The sequence below is a fragment of the Haliotis rubra genome, unplaced genomic scaffold (assembly GCF_003918875.1).
Source record: "Haliotis rubra isolate DU_JTF1 unplaced genomic scaffold, ASM391887v1 Scf544, whole genome shotgun sequence".
Lineage (NCBI taxonomy): Eukaryota > Metazoa > Mollusca > Gastropoda > Lepetellida > Haliotidae > Haliotis > Haliotis rubra.
Window position 1 is genome coordinate 271777 of NW_025767240.1, and position 22541 is coordinate 294317.

At 39.4% G+C, this 22541-nt stretch overlaps 1 protein-coding gene and 2 long non-coding RNA genes across 6 annotated transcripts in view; 1 reads left to right on the forward strand and 2 right to left on the reverse strand.

Moving 5' to 3' along the window:
• LOC124253573 overlaps positions 1–22541 on the forward strand; it is a 225898-nt gene that overhangs the window by 103874 nt on the left and 99483 nt on the right. The gene's annotated exons all lie outside the window — the stretch shown is intronic.
• Positions 1–22541, reverse strand: part of LOC124253568 — a 229189-nt gene that overhangs the window by 81252 nt on the left and 125396 nt on the right. The gene's annotated exons all lie outside the window — the stretch shown is intronic.
• LOC124253572 lies at positions 13120–14341 on the reverse strand. Of its 2 annotated transcripts, XR_006892238.1 has the most exons (3): positions 13925–14341; positions 13614–13730; positions 13120–13181 (listed from the first exon to the last, which is right to left on the reverse strand). It is a non-coding gene; the product is annotated as an uncharacterized LOC124253572 (long non-coding RNA). The 2 variants fall into 2 exon arrangements; XR_006892237.1 differs by lacking the exon at positions 13925–14341 and having other exon boundaries at positions 13614–13904.

The following is a 22541-nucleotide window of genomic DNA, read 5'->3' on the forward strand; positions in this document are numbered from 1 at the left end:
ACGCAACTGGGATACGGTGACATGTGTCAACCAAGTCAGAGAGCCTACCACCCGATTCCGTCAGCCCTGTGTTACCTTACGAACTGGTACCTGCCTAATAAATATGCGCATAGATATTTCTTTATACATCATTATTTGTTTTTAAATTATGTGCATAATGGATCCAACTGTGCTTTTCGCTATATAATCTTTTCTTTCCTGTGTGCAGTTCTAAAGTTTTCTCTCCTGTGTGCAGTTCTAGTACATTCTTTCTTGTGTTGGAGTTCTAATGTTTTCTCTCTCTGTGTGCAGTTCTCATTTTTTCTCTCCCATGTGCAGTTCTAATGTTTTTCTCTCCTATGTGCAGTTCTAATATTTTCTCTCCATGTGCAGTTTTAATGTTTTCTCTCTGTGTGCAGTTCTAATATTTTCGGGGCGGTGGGTAGCCTAGTGGTTAAAGCGTTGGCTCGTCACGCCGAAGGCCCGGGTTCGATTCCCCACATGGGCACAATGTGTTAAGCCCATTTCTGGTGTCCCCCGCCGTGATATTGCTGGAATATTGCTAAAAGCGGCGTAAAACTAAACTCAGTCAGTCAGTCAGTCTAATATTTTCTCTCCCATGTGCAGATCTAATGTTTTCTCTCCCATTTGCAGTTCTAATGTTTTCTCTCCTATGTGCAGTTCTAATGATTTCTCTCCCATGTGCAGTTCTAATGCTTTCTCTCCCATGTGCAGTTCTAATGTTTTCTTTCCTGTGTACAGTTCTAATGGTTTCTCTCCTACCTGCAGTTCAAATGCTTTTTCTCCTGAGTGCACGTCTAATGCTTTTTTCTCCTATGTGCAGTTCTAACTTTTTTCTCCTATGTGCAGTTCTAATGTTTTTTCTCACATGTGCAGTTCTAATGTTTTCTCTCCTATGTGCAGTTCTAATGCTTTCTCTCCTATGTGCAGTTCTAATGGGTTTTTTCTTATGTGTACAGTTCTATTGGGTTTTTTTCTCCTGTGTGCAGTTCTAATGGGGTTTTTGTTCTCCTGTGTGTAGATCTAATGCTTCTGTCTCCTATGTGCAGTTGTAATGTTTTCTCTCCCGTGTGCAGTTCTAATGGTGTTGTTTTTCTCATGTGTACAGTTCTAATGTTTTCTTTCCTGTGTGCAGTTCTAATGTTTTCTCCCCTGTGTGCAGTTCTAACGCTTTCTCTCCTATGTGCAGTTCTAATGCTTTCTCTTCTGTGAGTTCGGATGTTTCCTTTATTGTGTGTAATTCTACTATTTTCTCTTCTATGTGCAGGTCTCTATTTCAGTGTATATCCTGAACCGTATGTATCTCATACATGACATCGTCATCGACATTATAGGTGTAGTGTGTATTGTGTCGTGTATACGTGTACTATGATCGTCGTTCTTTCTCGGACAAAAATATGAAAACATGCACGTTGTGCTATTCAAGTCATTGAGTTTTTTCTCTTCCTTTCTTGGGTTCTTGGACGTAGCAAAGCAAACCGTCTTGGCTTTGTATCCATCATTCTTGTAACCAAACATTCTTGAAGACACTTCATTTGTGGCGCCAACTCGATATCTCCAGGGATCATGCTGGACTTCCCCGAAAAAAGCAGCCTGAGTCAACTCTTTCAGTTCAATTTATGACGATCCTTGTCTTCTACTCATATCGACAATTAGTATTTGACAAGACATTAACTCGGGAGACGTTGAGTAACAATGAAGAGGAAGTAGTGTCGTTTGAAGTCGAGTTTCAAGAAACGATTTTGCACTTTCGATTCAGCTTAAATGCTGATAACGAATTATTTTCTGCACCTCTGACATGTCCTACATAGGTAAAGTTACAGTGCAGGGATATCAGTGTTCTGTTGCATGTGTTGAAAATGTACAAGCAGAGGTGCCAGAAATACCGTGTGTATGTGTGTGTGTGTGTTTGTGTGTCTGTGTGTGTGTGCCATTCTCCCTCTTCTTGACGTTATATACTCTCTCATTGTCTTTCATCGTAAGTATAATAAAGACACAACATAAATGAACAACGTGTAATAACGACTGATGTTTACTCGACCTGACGAACATGACCAAGAAAATGCTTTACAAACTATTGGGACACTTTTCAGATGTTCATGTGTGTGTGTGTGTGTGTGTGTGTGTGTGTGTGTGTGTGTGTTTGTGTGTGTCTGTGTGTGTATTTATCATGTGTGTTTGTGTCTGTACGTATAATAAAGACACAACATAAATAAACTACGTGTGATAACGACTGATGCTTACTCCATCTGACGAACATGACCTAACAATGTTTCACAAACTAATGGGAGACTTCTCAGATATTCACCTCTGTGTGTGTGTGTGTATTTCTCATGTGTCTGTGTTTGTCTGTTTGCCTGTGTGTGCACCCCCTGTGTGTCTCTCCCTCCCTCTCTCTCTCTCTCTCTCTCTCTCTCTCTCTCTCTCTCTCTACTCTCTCTCTCTCTCTCTCTATCTATCTCTCTCTCTCTCTCTCTCTCTCTCTCTCTCTCTCTCTCTCTCTCTATCATCTAATCTATCTCTCTCTCTTTAATTTACGATACTCTATTACTTTATTTTACTACACTGGAAAACCAAACACCCGCTTTTGCCTGTCCCTTACACCATACACATGTGCACATTTTTCTTATCCAAAAATGATGTTGCTTTGTTTGTTTAACGCCTCACTTAGCAATATTCAAGCAATATGGCGGCGGTCTGGACCAGACACAAACAGCCCACAAACACAATATGGCGGCGATCTGGACCAGAAAATCGACTGATCGAAATTCTTTAGCCTGACTGCCTGATCCCTTTTGTCGTATCTTACGACAAGCATGGATCGTGAAGGTCAAATCTGACCAAGATCTTCACGGATCCAGACATGAGCTCCCAACGGTGAGATTACCTGCAAGCCAGATCTACCATTACCTCACAGAGTTTATTCAATGAATAAGTGTAACAGTTATTCAATATTTCTTTGGTCACAAACATTACGCTACACAACAGGTTGACTTCCCATGGGAAACTAAATCAATAGTCGTGTTGAACCTAACACACTCGGGTAGTGATTAATATAACACCTCCCGTACAGGCTAAGAGGTTACATCTAGATAGTTAAATAGTTACCACTCGCGTAATCGCGATTAATAAAGGGCAAATTTTCTTTGGGCGTGCTTTGGATTCCCTACATGAGTACAATATGTGAAGCCCATTCCCCTGTCGTGATATTGCTGGAATATTGCTAAAAGCGACTTAAAACATTACTCACTCACTCCTGTCAGAGATTCTACTAAGATGATAATATTCATGTGAAACCAATCTCATTTTTAAATAGCATTGCCTTATTTTACAAACCAGTATTCGCTTGGAGAAACGTCAGATATTTACACACCAACAGTATATCTTAACACATATCCATCAACATCACCAATGAGTGTGTAATTAACAATGAGACATAGAACGTATGTGTATGTATCCAAAGTTCTTTTGGAGTTTGTATACGTTAAAGTTGTTAAATTTACCCAGCTCAAGAATATAAGTTTCGAATATCACAGAAGGATTACAAAGCTCCAATGAAATGTTTCACAGTAGCAAAAACCACTTGAAATGTTTAGTCCCGCATCAAATCTGTGGTTACATATTTCTTCTTTTTTCGATCATCTTCCCTTTCGTGTCCTTTTCTTTTTCTTCTCGTCTCTGAGGTGCTGTCAGGGAAATGTACTGTCATTCGTGGCTCCAACTCGATATCTACAGGGATCATGTTGGACTTTCCTGATCAAATCAGCCTGAGTCACTTGTTTCTGTTTGATTGATGACGATCCTTGTCTTCTGCTCATATCGACAATTGATATTCCACAAGACTTTAACTCGGGAGACGGTGAGTGACAATGAAGAGCAAGTAGGGTCGTTTGAAGTCGAGTTCCAAGAAACGAAGTTGTACTTTCGATTTAGCTTAAATACGCAGCTAAAGTTACAGTGCCGGGGTATCACTGTTCTGTTGCAGGTGTTGATAATGTAAAATGTACAGGCTGAGATGCAAGGAATTCCTTACTTGTGTTTGTGTTTTTCACTTCTGTAAAATGTGTAGTTTTGTAGAGACCCACGCGTCTAGACAACATAAAAGGGATCATGGTCTTTACCAAAAATGATTTCAAAACGAGCAATGGAAAGAAGGTAGTTGCGTTTGAAGTGGCGTTCGAAGAAACAAAGTCATACCTTCGATTCAGCTTAAATAGGCAGCTAAAGTTACAGTGCAGGGATATCACCGTTCTGTAACACCCCCGTCCCTCGCAGGGGAAGGTTAACTACGGCCGTGTGCATGGTTATTTGTTCTTGCGTTTCATTCTGTTAAGTTCAGTTAACGTACCACGGTATTAGTGTCCGTAAACACCATCGAGTTATGTCCCTTTCACCATACACAGATCACAAAATGATCAGCTTCCTTCTTTGTTTAACGCCGCACTCAGCAATATGGCGGCGATCTGAGCCAGATAATCCAAAAGCATTTGTACAGGGACACGATGACATGTGTCAGCCAAAATCAGCGAGCCTGACCACCCGATCCCGTTGGTCGCCGCTCACGGCAAGGAGGGATGCTGAAGACTAATTCCAACTCGGATCTTCAAAACATGAACTCCCATCTGTGAGATTAACTGGCAGCAAATCGTTACCTCATATAGTTTAGCCACGGAGTAAGTGCTATTCAATGCGTCTATATTTATTTGGTCGCACTAACTAACACACTGAGTTAGTGATTAACAACTCACGTACAGGCATTGTTAAGAGGATACATAGATAGATAAATAGTTACTACTCGTGCAATCGCAAGCACTCATTGACCTATCATTACCGGGTCTGCGGCGTGACAGCCAAGTTTAGTCAAGGAATATGTGTAACAGTTATTCAATATTTCTTTGGTCACAAACACAATCACGAACTAAGACATAGTATATCTCCTGATATCGGTATATTGTCCCATGTGAGAGCATTTCAGCTATCTTCTTAGAAAATGACTATTCCATTTCCACGTGTTAACAATTTCGTGCAAACACGCCAATTACAAGCGCTGTTTTTATGTTTTTGTGTGCACATGAATATGGTGGGGGGTCAAATTCGAAATTCAGAGTGAAATCTGTCAGTGTTTTGTTGTTCATTTCAATGATAAATTCCATGAACAAGATTGTATAGTCTGTCTGACACTACCTGTTTGTAGTTGGCCTGCTGATGAGTCATCTTGTGAATGTTTCGCATTTGCATTTAATGACCTTAGACCTCCGACGAGGAAGTTTTAACATGTCAAAGCAGGTCTACTTTCGTTTCAGTGTAGATGGCTCGCAAGCTCATTCTTGGAATCTGTACATTGAGAAAGTACTTCCACATATCGTATTTCTTTAGCCAGTATTTAAATATGGTTAGCCGTTTTCACGGGATGTATTGCCATACAGCAAAGAGAAATCACATTCTAAGGAAAAACTTAAAACAATGTTAAAATTTTGGAAATGGGATGAAATAAAATACATCATTCTCTAACATGATTCGCAACGTAACCTGTATAATGAGGATACTTTTTATTGACATACAACTTCTTTATTGTGAAAGGCGGTGTTTTGATATGAATTCTAATGTCGTTGTCAAGCAATCGTTAGCATCTATGTCGGAACGTCGCCTTTTCACAATAAAGACATTGTATACCCATAAAAGTATTATCATTCTTCATGAACCCAACTTCTAAAACGCCCATCAAGGAAGGTAAACGTAACCTGTAGTTTATCACAATATCTTAAAAGGAAGAAAAAGAACATAAAATTCTGTGCTTTTCTTTTCATTTTTAAATCGAATTGCATCATTTTACAAATCAGTATTCGCTTGGAAAAACGTCAGATTTTTACATGCCAACCGTATATTTCAACACATATCCATCAACATCGCCAATGAGTATATATTAAACCATGAAGCAAAACGCATATGTGTATATATCCAAAGTTCTATTGGAGTTTGCATATTTATTACATTTAACTGTAACTGTGAGTTGAACGAGAGTCTATTTATAGTAAGTGTAAGCATTGTATCTGCGTCCTATTTGACCTAAGTGTTTTATTGATAGCCACTATCATTTGGTCTGGGAATTCCCCACATTCATAACCCAAACTGAAAGCGTTTACTTGCTGTAATCACAATTATTTTCTGTAAGTCGGGTGGTGGGGACCAACAAGTACCATATTTTAACGTCTTTTGGTATGACAAGGTCGGGGATCGAACCCGCGACCTTTCGCTCTCCGGGCGGACGCTCTAACCACTACACCATGGAGGCGGTCTTCTGTCCGGTGGTAGGGTCGCCAAGTGGTTAAAGCGTCACACGGAACAGCCGGGTTCGATTCCCCACATGGGTGCAATGTGTGAAGCCCATTTTTAATGAGCATCGCCATGATATTAATGAAATATTGCTAAAAGCGACGTAAAACCATACTCACTCACTCACTTCTATAAGTCGCTACTCTAAGTGCACTTCTACTTCTTCAATTGGCTATAAATGATTCAATATGTCAATACATCAGTCTCTTCAGTATTCTCTAAACTCCCAATGAGAATGTGTTGTTTTATTGAAAGTGAATCTAGAATAAGGAATCCTTTTTTCCCATTTTCCACAAGTACACGTCCAACTTCTGAATACCAGTTTAGTTTTGACAAGAAGCAGGAGTAGAAATAGACTGTACATGAAAATCAAAGGATTAATACTCAGTTCACGAATATATGAAATTGAACACATATAAATTTCTCAATATTAACTTCCTTGCTGTTTACTAGTATGTTTATTTACTATTATTTTCATTTTATCTAATGTTATTTACATTTGGATAAATCCATGCTTTCCTATTTGATACATAAGACACGACCTCCACCCCCACCGATAAACTTTATTTCCATGTTACGCTCTGTGTGCATGTTCTAATGTTCTTTCTCCTGTGTGCAGTTCTAATGCTTTCTCTGCCGTGTGCAGTTCTAATGTTTTCTCTCCTGTGTGCAGTTCTAAAGTACTGTCGGAAATGCTAGAAAAATGCCTTTTGACTTACATTTAAAATTCAGAGGTATTACAGTTACTTGAATAACAAATATCACTTTAAGAAACATCTACCTAATGTAGACCGAGGGAATCAATTTTGAGACATGCCCTTAAATGCGTTTTTACTGATGAAAATACCCAAAACTTAGAAAAATAAGGGGTAGTGGGACGTTATTTGATTCAAACATTAACTGCCTGTGTTACGTCATCAGCATGCAAGGTATCGAAAGGTGAAATTGACACCTGAGCACGCGCTTAGGCGAGGGGTCATCTCAATAGATGTTTTCGTCAAAATGTTGAATATGTGTACGTATAGTATACGTATTGGTTATGTTAGGGATCATTTGTGTATGTGTGTTTGTTGTGAAATAAACATACGAATTACTGTACATTGGAAAGAATCCTATCACTTGTATTATCTTATCGATTGATTGTTGAAATGTGCAACGTTTTAATAAATGTTTTGCATGTCAACAGTATATTTAATTGAAAAAATATGGATGTAATTCGGTCAGTTTAATCTAGTTGTGAACATTGGCCAAAGATTTAACGAAGTAACTGGTGTAGCTTCGTTAGAATATATATATTATTCTTCTCCTAAAGTTTGTAGACCGCCCGTCTAAGTACTCCCTTGTCAAAGTTGTCAAGGATGGTTTGACGTCCTGGTTTTGCTTTTAAGACGGTCCCTGTCTTGTCTGATTTGTTTACAATATTGTAAACTTGTTGGTAAGACATACCAATAGCTCTACAAGTTCTGTATTAAACCATTTCTATACTAATGAAAGGTTTACCTCTGTCTTTTTCGAGCACAAAAAAACTTATAAACCTTCGCAACAATCGTCTGCAAATAGTTGGCCATAGTGGACGCTGTGATAAAGATGTGCATGCATGACGGGAAATTTATTTATCAAGACTTAACATATATATTAATGTTTCTTCAATAAAGAAACGATAATTAAGTAAAGTAACACAAACATTCAACATTTATTTGTTTAAGAAAAATGTTAATTTATATGTTTACACCACCTGTATTATTAGCATAAATGTAAAGACTATTTCAGATATCTGTTGTTGTTTTGGTACCAAATTCTCTCCTGTAAACTGCCCTTTAAATGCATGGGAATGTTAAATCAATTGAAATAAAAATTAGGTACACTATAGGTGAGTTGATATATTGACAACATAATACATTTATCACCTTTCTAAAGATATTCAGGCTAAAAAGCATTTTTCTAACATTTCCGACAGTACGTTAATGCTTTCTCTAATACGCACAGTTTTAATGCTTTCTCTCATGTGTGCAGTTCTAATGCTTTCTCTACTATGCTTGGTTCTAATGCTTTCTCTCATGTGAGCAGTTCTAATGGTTTTTTTCTCTTCTGTGCAGTTTTAATTTTAAGTGTTAGTCCTGAACTTATGTATCTCATACATTATCTAGCCATAGACGTACACCTCGTGTGATCACTGATTGTTCTCTGGTCCTTTCATATAATTCCCTGAGATGTTTTCCCTTTACACGAAATGGAATATGTTTCAGATGATAGTCAACCTGGATGTTATGCTCCATCAAAGTTTCATGTTTACTAAATGCACATGCATCAAAGATGAACGAAAACTAATTTGAAAGCAAAGTGAATTTAAGCAGGGATTACATTCAAAATCACTGTAAATTGGTAGCAGGTAATGATTTAAAGAAGGTCAGTTTCCCAACATTGAAAAAGGATAAATTGTGCGTTGGATATGGTTGGGGAACAAAGAACACGTTAATATCACTGGGGCAGTATTCAATTACTTATGTGCATGTTTTTTACCATTCACTGCTAACGAAAGGTGAAATGAACATAATCAATAATTAGCGCAGTGCATATTCTATAACATAGAACTATCAATGCTGTGAGAAAACAAGTAATTGATTGAGTGGCATAAGCATCCAAAATTTGAGAAAAAAATATCTCTTTTATAGAACACTAATTAGCAGCACATTCAGGTGAAATCAGTTGAAACTAGTTTCTTCTCCATTGGTTCAGTTCCTTATTATGCACTTTAACATAATGGACTTAATGCTATGACAAAGAGCAACAGTTACTGTATTGACCGACATAAGTATCCAAAATATGATGAAAAAATCCTTTATCGAGAAAATCACTTTGCAGCACATTCAGGTGAAATCAGTTGAAATCAGTTTCTTCTACATTGGTTCAGTTCCTAATCAGCACGAAAACCAATCTCCCAGGACAAGTGTGTCACAGAGGGTCATATGATTCAAAGAAATGGCACACAGACACAAAAGCTCCAGATCACGTCTATTTCTTCTTCATATCGATGGCATACACATAACCATCCCCCGAGTTGCTATAGTTGGACAATTTGTGATCGTTGTGTGGATGGTTTGCGGGAAGCTTGCTGAGGAGTTTATTCTCTTTCATTGCAGGGTTCTGGGACGGAGCAACGTAAATAATAATAATAAGTCCATTGTATAGCGCCCTATATCCAATCACCAAGTGGTTGCTCATGGCGCTAACTATATACATATTTACAATAGGAGTTCATTTAGAAGTCATAGTGCTTCTTGAACAGGAAAGTTTTTAAGTTAGACTGGAAGCTGGCTATTGAGGGGGATTCTTTGAGAGACACGTGCAGATTGTTCCAGAGGATAGCTGACAAGTAGGAAAAACGTCGGTGTCCATATGTCTTCAGACGTGCATTTGGGATGATGAGCAGCGACTGATTGGCTGATCTCAGAGTCCTGGTTGGAACATACTCCCTTACAAGACTAGAGAGATAGGATGGAGCTGCGTTGTTAAGACATCTGTAAGTCATGCTAAGTATTTTGTATTCTATCCTAGCTGGGAGTGGTAACCAGTGCAGACGCATGAGGATTGGGGAGATGTGACTGTGCTTGGTGGTTCTACAGATCAATCTGGCAGCTGCATTTTGGACTTTTTGCAACCTGGAGAGCAGGTCTTTGTTCATGTTCCCAAGCAGACTATTACAGTAGTCCAAGCGGGACAACACCATAGATCTTACAAGATGGTGTGTTGCGTCAGTTGTTAATAGGTGGCGTATGCTGGAGATATTCCTTATGTGATGATAACAGATTTTACATAAGTTGCTGACGTGTTGCTCCATAGAAAGTGTAGAATCTATCATGACACCCAGGTTTTTTTTACTGTAGGGCTCACGGAGATCTGAGATTCACCTATCTTAAGTGAATTCACACTCAGTTTAGCTCTGTTGGCTGGTGAACAAGCTATGAGAATGTCTGTTTTGTTATCGTTTAGCTTGAGTTTACTTGCTGTCATCCATGTCTTCACATTGCCTACACACACTTCAACTTCTGCAACTTGTGATTTTGCATCATTAACATTGAGTTTTCTTAAAAGTTGAACCGTCTTGGCTTTGTATCCTTCACTCTTGTAACCAGACATTCTTGAAGAGACGTCATTTGTGGCTCCAACTCGATATCTACAGGGATCATGTTGGACTTTCCTGATTAAAGCAGTCTGAGTCACCTGTTTCTGTTTGATTGATGACGATCCTTGTCTTCTACTCATATCGACAGTTAATATTCCACAAGACTTGAACTCGGGACTACGGTGAGTGACAATGAAGAGCAAGTAGGGTCGTTTGAAGTCGAGTTCCAAGAAACGAAGTTGTACTTTTCGATTCAGCTTAAATGCTGATAGTGAAATATTTTCAGTACCTCCGATATGGCCTACATACATAAAGTTACAGTGCAGGGATATCACTGTTCTGTTGTTTGTGTTGACAATGTACAAGCCAGAAATACCTTACTTGTGTGTGTGATGGGTTGTGTCTGTGTCTTGTGTATATGAGTATGTGTGTTGTGTATGTGTGTTGTGTCTGTGTGTTTGTGTCTGTGTCTTGTGTATGTGTGTTTGTGTCTGTGTCTTGTGTATGTGTGTTTGTGTATGTGTCTGTGTCTTGTGTATGTGTGTTTGTGTCTGTGTCTTGTGTATGTGTGTTTGTGTCTGTGTCTTGTGTATGTGTGTTTGTGTATGTGTCTTGTGTATGTGTGTTTGTGTATGTGTGTTTGTGTCTGTGTCTTGTGTATGTGTGTTTGTGTCTGTGTCTTGTGTTTGTGTGTTTGTGTCTGTGTCTGTGTCTTGTGTATGTGTGTTTGTGTCTGTGTCTTGTGTATGTGTGTTTGTGTCTGTGTCTTGTGTATGTGTGTTTGTGTCTGTGTCTTGTGTATGTGTGTTTGTGTCTGTGTCTTGTGTATGTGTGTTTGTGTCTGTGTCTTGTGTATGTGTCTTGTGTCTGTGTCTTGTGTATGTGTCTTGTGTCTGTGCCTCGTGCAAATTTATCTGTGTGTATGTGTGTTTGTGTCTGTGTTTTGTGTATGTGTGTGTGCACAGGTTTGCAAATTTGTGTAGAATTGTGTTGACCTGAAATAATATTTTAGAGCTAGCAAGGGATAATGTCAAGTCATCTGCGTATATGCTAGCTTGTAATCGGGTAATGCTGTTTTGAGGGGAGGTTGACCCACATCAACTCGGTGTGTGTATCTTCACTGTAACTGACACTGGCGTTATTCATACAGAAAATACCTTTTGCAAATAGACAACTGCTCGGGTTTTGTTTGTGTATCTTCAAAGTAGGCAACATGTTGTCAGTGACAACCCCCTCAGTTCCACATGGCTGGGTATTGTTGTCATAATGCGAACATTTCCAGTGAGATTAAAGTATATTTTTTAACTTTTAAACTTCTTTTAAATGTTCCAACACATGATTTAAATGCCCCATACAGACTGAATATAATTTCGGCTATGACTTTCATCAGTAAATATATGTCACACAACATGTTGTTTAACCCAATTAAAGATACTTTAGTTGGTTATTTCCATTACTGTTTCATGTTTTTATGTATATATCGTGTTTAATTTCTTAGGAATGGCCGATGGCCGACAAATGTGAAGTATACATGATTGATCTTCAACTGACTGTTAAACCTATGAAGATCCGGATCAGATTTGGCCTTCAGCAACCCATGCTTGTCGTAAGAGGCAACTAACAGGATCGGGTGGTCAGACTTTGTTGACACATGTCACCGTATCCCTATTGATGCTCAGACCAATGCTCATGATGTTGATCACTGGATTGTCTGGACCAGACCCGATTATTTACAGACTGCCCCCATCAAGGTGGAATTTTTGCTAAACAGCAAACAAACGAAAACTAACTGTTACGTGGGACCGTACGTTCATGAGACAAAGCTGGACAACGTCTCTGTTGTATACGAATGTTACTTTGTTGTTTAAACATGTTACTGTCTCACAACATCTGTGTCTAGAATCACTCACGTACAAGGTACGCCCACGTTAAGGCTCAAACAAACGATATTGACATGTCCTATCGAAATATCGCTCGGATTACCAAAATTACGAAATACATTACAAAACTTCCAAAATGCACTGTATAAACGGGTATAATTTTAAAAACAAATCCGTCGAAACAATTTGGCGTGTCCGATGAACAGGTCGATTGTGTTTCAGTGATCAATTCACATATTTTTCACCTCTATTTGGCCTTTCAAACCTAATGCAGTGACTATTTCATCAGAAAATCGAGACTGGTTACTTTCTAGCGTTTACTTTGAATATTTATTTCAAATTGACACACGTGGATCTTGTAGGAACATATACTAGTATAACGATCGTCTAAATACTGAGTAATGTGTAGTTTTGTAGAGACTCATACACGTCCTACATAGATAATAAACAAAATAACTTCATAAGATTTTATTTACGTTAATATTTAGGATTTCATTTGTTTAATATTGTATAATTAGCATGTTAATTAGCCATAATAACACACAATCAGGTTTGTCTGGTTCAACATTGTTTGAAAAAGTTGTAATGCCTTTCACTTTATAGTATATAATTGAGAATATAAACATCTTTATCTTTGAACTTAATCCAAATTATAATCCCTGTATTGTGCACGGCGTACCATTGTTGTACTTATGCATCAAAGAATAGTCTTGACCCAACAATCCGCAAGAACGTGAGGCATGTCCTGACCATCTTCAAAATACAATGAATTTAGTTTACTGATTTGGACAGAAAGAGAAGTAGGATAAGGAGAGGACTGCAGACGAAAAGTTTTCCCGCTGAACCTGTAAAAACATATATTACGATAACTAGTCGAACAAGTTCATAAAAACAAACCTGGACTTATACACATTATATGACTAAGAATAAACATATTTGCATTAATGTCTTTGTTATTAATATATTTTATACATAAGTATCGTAATCTTCATTCTGAATTTTACATCGGTGATGAGGGAATATATCAGATATACCCTCGTAAGAGTGAGTGAGTGTGGTTTACGCCGCATTTAGCAATATTATAGTAATATTACAGCTAGGGACACCAGAATTGGGCTTCACACATGTGGGGAATCGAACCCTGGCCTTTGGCGTGACCAACAGGCTATCCCCTACCATAAAACAGGGGCTATTGTATTTCGGCTTCTCAATGGCAAGCAAGTCAAAAGGAAACCGTAACTAGTGAAGACAAAAAATTATATAATGTACCAACGTACTCACCACATCTTCCCCCATTCATTAAATTCTGTGCATTTTCCAGTTGACTAGCATAGGAATCTGCTCCACAGCCTTTGCTCACTCTCTTAGCACATTCAAGGTATGCGTTGGCAGACCTAATAGAGAAATTCAATAATTGTTGACAACATATCATTTTAAGCGTTTGTTGTATTTTGTGATACTCACTTTGAGCAAAAATGTTTTATGTAATATTTTTCTTGCAAATTTTGCAACAATTTTAATCATTATTTGGCTATCTACGTATACCTTTCCAGAAGTTAACAATTTGATAAAATACTTATTGGCATACTTCCTGGATATTTGAATAGTTAACCACAATACTGAGAAACCTCTGCTGTTCTGAGTTACAGGCATTTGGGTCGCAACCTCTAAAACCCCTGCAACTAAAAGAAGGGTGAAAACTTCTGTTAAAAACACACTCTTAAGTAATCATTACCACCTGTTCAATGTATATATATATTTCTAAATACCGTTTAAGAATCACAAATTGCGATTTTTTTGTTGAATATGCAAATAAAATAACCTATATTTCAGCTTCATTAAATCCCAAAGCAGATACTCAAAAACGACTTTATAATATTTCTAAAAATTGTAAAGAGAAAAAACACTAAAACAATAATGAATGACACCCACCCCAAAAAGTCATACTAAAGTATTCCCAGAGATGTGAATATACTTGAGATATTCAGTGACCATCAGTCCTCAACTGCTTACTATTTCCTGTCTTTAATTCTGGTCAGACACTTCTCTCCTTACATAACGGAAGCTGACCACTTGTGACTATACATTCATTGTAGGCTGTGCGCCATCACGCTGAAAATTATCAACAACCATTCCATGTACACATGATTACAGTCTGACCTTTAAATTACAATAAAGCAATTTCTGGTCAACTTGAACCGGCTAGCTTTGCGAGCACAGGAAGCCACACACAGGAAGCTGAACACATCAACCCCTCAGGTCCGCACAAACTGTCACCAACTTGAACATATCTGTACACGCATAAGCATAAGTGATACAAATGACAGCATTAAATACTTAAAATGGTGGTCAGTTTTAATGACTGGATGGAGGTGCTTTTGACAAACATAACACCTTACACTATTTCATCCAATCACAGCTGTCACATGTCTCTTCAGTTACGGCCCGGCTCAGCGAGCAAGCAATTGTGCTGTTAGTGCATAGACAGCGCCCCATTCACGCATGTCATATACGGGGCCCACATGGCGCATGAATTGTATATGCTAACAGCTACAATCATTTATTGTTCACAGATACATAAAATAAATACTCAGAACTTCATAGTTGTTCCTTGTGTAGCAAATGACAGCGTATTTTAAACTGGCTAGAGATACCTTTGATTTAACAAAAGGTGCTCTGATATTTTCACAACTTTAGACCTAATAAATAGCAGCTAAATTCGCCCTCATATGCATAGTGTGATATTAATTCTACCTTGAAAAAAGATTTTGCTGCGTGAACACTTGAGTCGGCAAACTTATAAGATAATTGAATAATAATCACACACCACTAAGGTGAACCTGAAGGTCACACACACCTGGGCCGGAAAGGGGACTCCCAAAGGAGGGTGGGGCTTAAGGTTTCAACAGTCGATTAGGTCACACCTATGTGATGTTATTAAAAAAAATGGCAGACCAAAAATGCCTCACCACCACCCCCACCCCCCTTACAACACTTGGACTTATATTAACGTGCCAACAGTACATCATATTAACGTGCCAACAGTACATTATATTAACGTGGCAACAGTACATTTTAACACATGCCTATTAACATGTATGAAGTATGTATTAAACAATGAGGAAAATAACATATATGTATATCCAAAGAGTTACATTTACCCAGCTCCAGAGTTTCGAATATCACAGAAGGATTCTAAAGCCCCAATGAAATGTTTCACATCAAATCTGTGGTTACCTTTTCTTCTTTCTTTTCTTGTTATTGTTCTTTTTCGTTTTCATGTCCTTTTTCTTGCCTTTTTCTTTGTCTTCTCGTCTCCATTATCGAGGCCATAAATAAATGGCATACATATCCAAAATATGATAACAAAAGGTTACTTTCATCAAAAAACTTATCTGCAGTGGATTCAGGTGAAATCAGTTGAAATCAGCTTCTTCTCCATTGGTTCAGTTCCTAATCCGTTTCGGCATGGAGAACATGAGTCCAGAACATGTATGTCACAAAGGGTCCTATGATTCAAAGATATGGCACACAACTACAAGAAGCTCCAGGTCACATCTCTGCATCTATTTAACCTTCATATCGATGGCATACACAAAACCCTCACCAGACTTGCTGTAGTTGCTCACTTTGTGAAAGTTGTGTGGATGGTCTGCGGGAAGCTTGCTGAGGAGTTTATTCTCTTTCATTGCAGGGTTTTTGGACGGAGTAACGTAAACCGTCTCGGCTTTGCATCCATCGCTCTTGTAACCAGACATTCTTGAAAACACGTCACTTGTGGCTCCTACTCGATATCTACAGGGGTCATGCTGGACATTCCTGATCAAATCAGCCTGAGTCACTTGTTTCTGTTTGTTGACGATTCTTCTTTTCTACTCATATCGTCAATTAGTATTCCACAACACTTCAACTGTGGAGACGGTAAGTGGCAATGAAAAGAACGTAGTGTCGTTTGAAGTTGCGTTCCAAGAAACAAATCTGTACTTTCGATTCAGCTTAAATACACAGCTAAAGTTACAGCGCCGGGATATCGCTGTTCAGTTGCAAGTGTTGAAATAGTAAAAGCTGAAGTGCCAGGAATACCTTACATGCGTGCGTGCGTGCGTGCGTGCTTCTGTCTGTCTGTCTTCCACACGCACTAGGCTGTTGTGTTCAGGCGCTTGAATCAAACATGGTGTTGGTGTGTTTCAGCACCCTTGTTTTTCGCTGTTTTTGACAATGTTTCATTTCACTCAAACTCAACGAATATTGAATCAGTTGCTTCACTGCATGTTCCAACATGTCGTTTGCAGTGTCCATTACCATACTTTTTGTTTGTAGTATATATATGGCACAAGCCACTGCGCTATCACCCATGGACCCATCGGTAAATAAGGATTTATATGTACATGTATTATATTTACTTTTTTTTAATTGATAATTCTTGTTTATATTGTAAGTCATTAGTTTCTGATTTTGTAAATTTAGTGAGTGTTAGGTCGACTTGTGGCCTAACCAATTGCCAAGGAGGAGAAGAAAGAAGACGGGAAGGAGATAGCACTCACAGAATACTTGTACATGGTATTAAACTTTTTAAAATCTAATGCAGAAACAAAAGGTTTACTTTTTGCTTTTTAGGGACAAAATTACAAATTTTGATATGGTACGGGGGATGTGGTTGTAGCAACTGATCTTTAATCGAAACGTTCCAGCCATCTGTTATTTTTCACAAACTGTTGCAGGAACGAGTTATGGCTAAATAGACACTGTCTAGAGGAATTTAATGTGTAAACCATTTAAAAAAACAGCCGTAAAATTACTTCGACTGTATTTATTTGTAATACTTAACTGTTATATATTTCTTTTATTACATATACAAATATATATATATATGAATACAAACATATATATATAGATTGTGTGTGTGGGTGCGAGCATGCGTGCGTGCCTGATTGTACGTGGGGCGGTCTTGGGTGTGCGGATGTATATCCCGTTCAACCAGAACTTCTACTCAGGCTAAACTTGTGTTTCTAGCTTTTCATTCTTTTAAGTGCAGTTAACGTACCACGATATCAGTGTCCTTAAACACCATCGAGTTACGTCCCTTACACCATAAACAGATACACATTATTTCTGTTATCAAAATGATCTGTTTTATTCTTTGTATAATGCCGCACTGAGCAATGTGGCGGCGGTCTGGGTCAGAAAATCCCAAAGCATTTGTATTGGGACACGATGACATGTGTCAGCCAAGTCATCGAGGATGACGACCCGATCCCGATAGTCGCCTCTTACCACAAAGAAGGATGCGGAAGACCATTTCTAACCCGGACATGAACTCCCAACTGTGAGCAAGACGTACAACTATCTCACAGAGTTTAGTCACGGAATAAGTTCTATTCAATGTGTCTATATTATTTGGTCGCAGAAACTAACACCCCCGAGGTAGTGATTAACAACGTACAGGCATTGTTAACAGGTTACATATAAATAGTTACTACTCGCGTAATCGAGTTTAATGAAGGATACGTTTTCTGTTGAAGTACTTTGGTACCTTCGGGGTTCGGGGCTCGATTCCAAAAACTGGAACAAATCAGTACCCATTCTTTGTGTCTCCTGTCAAAGATTCCCCACATGGGTACAATGTGTGAAGCCCATTTCCGGTGTCCCTCACCGTGATAATGCTGTAATTTTGTTTAAAAACGACCTAAAACCATACTTACTCACTCACTCATGTCAGAGATTCTACTAAGATGCTAATAGTGATGTGAAACCAATGTCACAAACACAATCACGAACTAAGACATAGTTTTACACATCTGGCATCGATATATTGTACCATGTGAGTGCATGGCTATCTACTCAGAAAATGATTATTCCATTCCTACGTGTTAACAAGTTCGTGCAAACACGCCAATTACAAACGTTTTTTGTGTGTTTTGTTTTGGGTTGGTTTTTTTGTTTTTTGGGGGGTGGGGTCATTTGTTTCTTTTTCTTTTTTGTTTCTTATTTGTTTTGGGTGTTTTTGTGATGTGCACATGAACATGGTGTTGGTAAAATTCGAAATTCAGAGTGAAACATGTCAGTGTTTTGCTGTTCACTTCAGTGGTAAATTTCATGCACAAGATTACATAGCCTGTCTGACCCTACTTGTTTGTATGCTACCTGCTGATGAATCATCGCGTTGCATTAAGATAACCTCTGGCCTTTGAAGAGAACGTTACACCATGTCAAAGCAGGTATATACGACATGTTTAAACACTACATGAAATCGATGGATCGCCTCATGTGTGTGTATGGCTATCTACTTTTGTTTAAATATCAAGCACATGCACACTTTTAGAAACTGTGTATTGAGAAAGTACCTCTACACCATGTCGTATTGCTATAGTCAGCAGTATAAATATGGTTAGCTGTTTTCACGGGATATATTGCCATTGCACAACAAAGAGGAATCACATTATAAGCGGAAAATTAAAACAATGTTTAAAACATTTATTTTTTTTAAATGGGATGAAATCAAATGTATCATTAACTTACATGCTTTGCAACCTAATCTATATCACGATCTTATAAATGTAATAATAAAAACATAAAATCATGTGATTTCACAGACTATTTTTTAATCGGGTTTCCTCATTTTACAAATCTGGGACTTATATTAACGTGCCAGGAGTACATTATATTAACGTGCCAACAGTACATTATATTAACGTGCCAACAGTAATTATATTAACGTGCCAACAGTAAATTATATTAACGTGCCAACAGTAAATTATATTAACGTGCCAACAGTACATTTTAACACATGTCCATCAACATGTATGAGTATGTATTAAACAATGAGGAAAATAAGATATGTGTATATCCAAAAAGTTTGTATACGTCCTATTTTTTTTACACTCCAGAAGTTAAGTTTCGAATATCACAGAAGGATTCCAAAGCCCCAATGAAATGTTTCACATCAAATCTGTGGTTACATTTTCTTCTTGCGTTCCTTGTTATCATTCATTTTCGTCCTCATGTCCTTTTTCTTGCCTTTCTTTGTCTTCTCGTCTCTGATGGAGGCCATAACAAATGGCCGGCATACATATCCAAAATATGATAACAAAAGGTTACATTCATCAGAAAACCTATCTGCAGTGGATTCAGGCGAAATCGGTTGAAATCAGCTTCTTTTCCATTGGTTCAGTTCCTAATGCGTGTCAGCATGGAAAACGTTAGTCCAGAACAAGTATGTCACAAAGGGTCCTATGATTCAAAGAAATGGCACACAGTCACAAAAAGCTCCAGGTCACATCCTTGCTGTTATTTCTTTTTCATATCGATGGCATACACATAACCATCCCCCGAGGTTCTGTAGTTGGACAATTTGTGATCGTTGTGTGGATGGTTATCGGGAAGCTTGCTGAGGAGTTTATCCTCTTTCATTGCAGGGTTCTGGGACGGAGCATAGTAAACCGTCTTGGCTTTGCATCCATCACTCTTGTAAGCACACATTCTTGAAGTCATGTCACATGTGGCACCAACCCTATACCTACAGGGATCACGTTGGATTTTCCTGATCAAATCATCCTGAGTCACTTGTTTCTGTTTGATTTATGACGATCCTTGTCTTCTGCTCATATCGACAAGTAGTATTCCACAACACTTCAACTCGGGAGATGGCAAGTGGCAATGAAAAGAGGGTAGTGTCGTGTGAAGTCGTGGTCCAAGAAACAAATTCGTACTTTCGATTCAGCTTAAATAGACAGCTAAAGTGACAGGAGCCAGTGAAGAGGAATAAGTGTCGTTTGAAGTCGAGTTCCAAGAAACGAAGTTGTGCTTTTGATTCACTTTAAATGCTGAAAACAAATTATTTCCTGCACTTCTGACATGTCCTACATGGATAAAATTACAGTGCAGGGATAACACTGTTCAGTTACATTCGTTGACAATGTATAAGCTGAGGTGCCAGAAATACGGGTTAATTCCCACAAATTAGCCTCTAAGCCGCATCTGCGGTAGTACCACACCACCCACCCACCCCCTTCTATTACTACTTAGGAACTTTCACAACACATACACACGTTAAGTGGTCAACCAGTCCTGCAGACGCATTCCAGGATCCACCCTGTGCACGTCCGGATCCGTCATCACCCACGCTCTCTCTGTGTACGTCTTGCTCACCCGCAACGTCGGACAGTAATGACGATGTGATCGAACGCATCCCAGTAGTATCCTTCTAGCAGGTCCAGCATGAAAGCCGTTTTAACCGCACCCCATCTGACCACACACGATGGCGCTATGTGGATCAAGGGGCAGTTCGATATCAATAGATGGCTTACAGGAATCTTCCATCTTGTATATTAAGCTGCACATCCATAATCACGTACAAATATAAATTTAATTTACCGGCGGTTTGACCCTTCTTGGCAATTTGGATGGTGATCCCCTCGCTGCCGTTCTTGATGCAACGCCCGCTATCGTGCAGTCGATCGTCGTCCGTGGATCGCATGTCCAGCCACAGTGCATACTTGGTCGTCAGGTACTCTCCTACTGACACGGAGGCGAGACCGAGGTCCTTGACGATCACGTTGATTTCCGCGAAATTCTTCCACCGGCAGGATCAAAATGCCCTTCATCAATCGCGAGGGTACGTTCAGATTGATATTCCACAGCGTGTCGCTCTTGTTCGCGACGATCTTCCAGTTACGCAGCACGCGATCGTACAGGATGGCTAACGTGCCCGAATACTGGTGGCAAATCTGTTGAGCCAATTCCGGATTCTTCACCTTGTCGAGCTCCAGCAAAATATTGTCGATGGTGTAGTGACCCTCCTCGCTGCTCTCCGTCATGATCACGTGAGTGTAATCGTTAAATGTGAGTTCATACTCCAGCCTGTCGCCCAGCGCGGCTTGGTAAAACGGCATGTGACCCTCCAGCATCTCGAAGTCGAGCGGGATGCAAAATCGGTTCCGGAACGCCTCGGCAATGGCCACGTGTTTTTTCGCCATCGCAGTGAGTTGGCTTGGTCGAAACCATACCCAACGCGCAACCGAGTCGACGGACACTCGGCCGGACAAATCCCCTGGTACTTCATGCGGTTCTCCAGAGGTCCGTGTAGCTGATGAACACGTCGCTGTCGTTGATGGTCAAAATTTCGTTTCCGCTGATTTTAATGGTCGTATTATTCACGATGGCGCATGCAAGGGTTCCCAACGACTTCTCGCTTATCATCGTCGGATTCCAAACTGACAGGCAAGCCTTCCCCGGAAAGATGATGTCGTTCTCGCCGAGGTTGGGAAAGCGCACCAACATCGTTTGTTTTTCGTCGAGTGTGCTCGGATTGTTGGTGATCGTCACGGATTGATGCACAGCTTTGAACGCCAAGGGTTCACTCAATTTTCGGAAAGGATCGAGTTTTCGTCCGTATTGTGACGCTATTTTTTATATTAAAAATATATAATATATGTTCAATAAATAATTAATCATGGCCGACAATATTCCCATGGACGATTTGGGGGATGATAGAACCCAGTTCCTTGACAATGAGGAGACCTCGTTTGCGCAAGGAAACATGGGCGACGATCTGCTAAAAACGACCATTGATGATTATTATGATGCCCTGGAGCAAAAACAAAATATAGCTCCTCCACCTTCCAAGTTCGAACTCGATCATAAAGGGATACTGCGAGTGAAAGATGCTCCGGGCATCAATCTCATGGACTCCCGTATGAAAAAACCTCTCGCTTTGTCCACACTGGCCAGTTGCCATGGTGCCGACTTTATCTGCGACAAATTGAATATAACCAGCTAACGACCAAAAATAAGCAGGAAGTTCGACAAGGCTTTACGAGAAGCGAAATCTGAGCTCGATGCCTTGGTTTACTGGCGGGTGCAGTCAGTCGAGTTGATTTGAGAGACGTACCACAAAGCGCTCAAGACGCATCAAACGACGTCGAAAAACTATTGACCACGTACCTGAATGAACGCTTGCCCGGGTTTGAATTTACCTTTCGGGAACTGCGAGGGCTGGACAAGTCCATGCAAACCATTCGCGGAATCGCTCGTGGACAATGTAGACAAACTTGACGTGCTCGATGAGCATATCACTCGTGAAAAAAACAAACTCGACGAAGCGGAGGACGAGTTCAGCCGACGTCATATCGCGGAAAGATTGCGCAACTTGGGAGAGAAAAGATCGACCCGATTGAAAGTGGCGTCCTGCTTCCGAGACGAGCTTC